At 39.2% G+C, this 3,943-nt stretch overlaps 1 pseudogene; it reads right to left on the bottom strand.

The window, feature by feature from the left end:
• Window positions 1-551: 551 nt before the first annotated feature.
• On the bottom strand, window positions 552-941 carry LOC144308940 (large ribosomal subunit protein eL31 pseudogene; annotated as a pseudogene).
• Between the last annotated feature and the right edge of the window lie 3,002 nt (window positions 942-3,943).

Raw genomic sequence — 3,943 nt, 5'->3', positions numbered from 1 at the left:
AGCCAGCATTTTCCATGCTTAACCTTTGTGTTTACTACAACTTTTCTATTATAACCTGCTTTTTTTTAAAGATTTTATTTATTTATTCATGAGAGACACACAGAGAGAGGCAGAGACACGGGCAGAGAGGCTCCATGCAGGGAGCCTGATGTGGGACTCAATCCTGGGACTCCAGTATCACGTCCTGGGCCAAAGGCAGATGCTTAACCAACTGAGCCACCCAGGCCTATTATTATCTACTTATATTGGAGTTTTAGAACTCTGAGGTTTCCTCCTTCGTCATCCCTCTCAGTAGTTTTTTTTTTTCCCTCATTAGTTTTTAAGACCATTTCCCTCAGCCTCAGCCTTGGTCAAAGTGAACTGAATATTGATGTTAATCATGTGAGCTTTCTGAGTCCTAAATCTGAGGTTGAGTTGCATGCTACCTGGATCAATATGGAATAGCCAAAGGAGGATAATTGTTGAGAGAAATCAGACATTTAGTGAGATGCTTGAGAGAAGCTGGATCTTTCCTGCCTTTTTTTTTTTTTTTTTTTTGCTGTTTTATACCTTTATTTGACAATCAGCAATTGGTTCTCATCCACATTAACAGTCTGTAGATTTTTGAAAGTGGTGACAGGTACCTAGGTAACCAGCATGTAGAGCTTGTTTGGTGAATCTAAATCCTCCTTACGTTTTCTGGACAACCACACACGGATACACTATGGAACATTCCTTATTCCTTTGGCCCAGACAGCTTTGTTGAGCCTGGTGTCAATATGCATATCTGGAGTTTCCATTTCCTTCATGACAAATTTCTGGATCTCTTTGAGTGCCCAAGGGGCATGCTTCTTGAAACCCACTCCATGGATACGTTTGTGAATGTTGATGGTGTATTCTCTAGTCACTACCTTGTTGATGGCAGAACGGCCCTTCTTGCCACCCTTCTTTGCCAGAGCCATTCTGCCGGGCCCTAGTTGGAAAGCTCTTTTCCTGCTTTGAATTTCAAGTTCTACACATCAGCAAGTGACTCCAATGCAATTTGCAATTCTGTTTTGAAAAATGAAGTGTATAAAATGTTATCCTCTGTAGCATTACTACTTTCAGAGCCTTTCTTGTCTCTGTCCCTGTTCACATTGTTGTTTCTTAGGCAGCCAAACATACTTGGATACAAATAATCACTTCTGGTTTCTTGCTATTTTCTTTTGAATTGCGTATTGGGATATAAAAACCTTTTTTTTTTTTTTAATCTTTGAATAAATCCAGAAGAGGAAATAGATAAAAGAAGGGAGAAGAGAGGACTATGATTTGTTCATAAATTGGTTCTCTTCTGGTGGGGAAAAGACATTTATTGTTCCGGCCACTGTAGCTTTAAAGCCTAGAATTAGGCTCATGCCATCTTTGGGGACATCTGCCTTGTTCTAGTTTAGAGAATATGCTTCTCAATTCATCCTCCCTAGGAATGTAGTTAGTGAAAATTGAACCTTGAACTTACTTCAATGTCTTCTCTCATTTTTGGTTTATAGTGCTGTTGCCTTATAGGGTATTGCCCTGGATATCAGAGAAGGGTGAGGATATCAACTCCAAAGACCACACTCTCTGCCTCAATGAAGACATTTACCCAAGAAATCTTTTTTTTTTTTTTTTAAGACTTATGCATTTATTTGAGAGAGACAGTGTGGCGAGGGGCCAAGGAGGAGGGAGAAAGAGCATCCCAAGCACACTCCTTGCTGATCAGAGCCTCATGACCTCGAGATCATGACCGGAGCTGAAATCAAGAGTCAGACTCTTAACCCAGTGAGCCTCCCAAGCATCCTGCCAGGAATTCATTTTCAGGAGAACAAGGGGCAGAGGAAGCTGAGTGAAAGTTTAATCCAAATGAGGCATGGAGCAATACCTAAAATGCATAAATTATTTAAGTCAGAAATCAGATAAGTTTAAACTAAATTACATATATACATACACCTATACATATGTATAATAAGTATGTGTATGTATTATGTATGTGTGTATACATCTTATATTTATATTTTTATATAACGTGTGTGTGTGAGTATGTGTGTGTGTATTTTACACCTAAGAAGCAGGTGTATCTTGGACAAAGACCAGATTAGTTACAAAATAAAAAATAAACGCCGTTTCTCTACCTATTAAATTTATTGTGTAAAATTTGCAACCCACCTGTGTTTTCTATCTTGGCTTACTTTTAATTGCCTTTAATTATGTCCCCTCCTAGACTGAAATCTCACTCAAAGCTTTAGTTTCTAGAAAAATCAAATGTACACAGAGTGTGTTCACTAATTAATTTCTGGATGAATTACTAATTAAAATTAATTACCTCAATTTCCTGAACATGGGAGAACTGAGTTTACTTCTTTTTTTTTTAATTTTTATTTATTTATGATAGTCACAGAGAGAGAGAGAGAGAGAGGCAGAGACATAGGCAGAGGGAGAAGCAGGCTCCATGCACCGGGAGCCCGACGTGGGATTCGATCCCGGGTCTCCAGGATCGCGCCCTGGGCCAAAGGCAGGCGCCAAACCGCTGCGCCACCCAGGGATCCCCTGAGTTTAAATGCAATTTTACTGTCACATGGAAGCAGCATGGTAAAAATACCTATATGCTTTCCCTTTTATATAATGAATAATGGAAGCTTTGGGCAGGGAGGAAACATTTCTACTCTTATGTGTGATTTCACTATTAAGAAGCAATGTCTCAAAGTGAAAGATATTTTCCAAGTTGGGAACAACTCAAGATAAAACACATAAGCCCAGGAGTTAGAGCCTTAATTTCACACTCCGAGAGCCTCTTGGAGTTGTGAGGTGAACAACCATTGTGAAGTTTTCATCTTTTTTTTTCCCCAATTTTTTTATTAATCTGTAATTGACATAATTTTATTTTATTTATTTATTTTATTTTTATTTATTTATGATAGTCACACAGAGAAAGAGAGAGGCAGAGACACAGGCAGAGGGAGAAGCAGGCTCCATGCACCGGGAGCCCGACGTGGGACCGCTGCGCCACCCAGGGATCCCTTGACATAATTTTAATATAAAATTAACTAATACTGTTTCAGGTATATAACATAATGATTCAAAATTTGTATATGTTGCAAAGTGATCACTACAATAAGTCTAGTTAACATCCATCGACGTATGTAGTTAACAAAGTTTTTTTTCATGTGATGAGGATTTTTAAGATTTAATCTCTTAGAAACTTTCACGTATGCAATAGAGTGTTTACTTTAGTCACCATGCTGTACATTATATCCCTAGGACTTAATTTATAACTGAAAGGTTGTACCTTTTAACCACCTTTACCCAATTCTCCTACTTCCTGCCCCCCACCTCTGGCAAACACCAATCTGTTTTCTGTATCTGAAAACTCTGTTCTTGTTTTTTGTTTTGGATTCCACATATAAGTGAGATTATAGGATTTTTTTTTTCTTTTTTTCTGGCTTTGTTTCAATTAGCATAATGCCCTCAAGGTCTGTCCATGTTGTTGCAAATGGCAAAATTCCAGTTTTTTTTAATTTTAATTTATTTATGATAGTCACAGAGAGAGAGAGAGAGAGGCAGAGACAGAGGCAGAGGCAGAGGGAGAAGCAGGCTCCATGCACCGGGAGCCCGACGTGGGATTCGATCCCGGGTCTCCAGGATCGCGCCCTGGGCCAAAGGCAGGCGCCAAACCGCTGCACCACCCAGGGATCCCCCATTTTTTTTTTTTTTTATTTTTATGGCTGAGTAATAATTTGCAATTTTTATCTTCAGTGAAGGAAGCATGCATTGGTATCCAGCAGTGCACCAAGCACTTATATTGGCTGCAGGCCTGAGTGAATTAGGCTCAAGAGCTTGGATATCCTTGCATAAAACACCTTTCAAGGAAATACTTGACAAGAAATGTAATCACACTCCTCTCCCTTCACACAATTACCAGAGGGGAAATAGAGTTTTAGCAAGAACATGA

This window comes from Canis aureus, chromosome X (genome assembly GCF_053574225.1).
Source record: "Canis aureus isolate CA01 chromosome X, VMU_Caureus_v.1.0, whole genome shotgun sequence".
NCBI classification, from domain to species: domain Eukaryota; kingdom Metazoa; phylum Chordata; class Mammalia; order Carnivora; family Canidae; genus Canis; species Canis aureus.
Note: the sequence above shows the minus strand (reverse complement) of the source record. Positions and strands in the feature narration are given on the sequence as shown.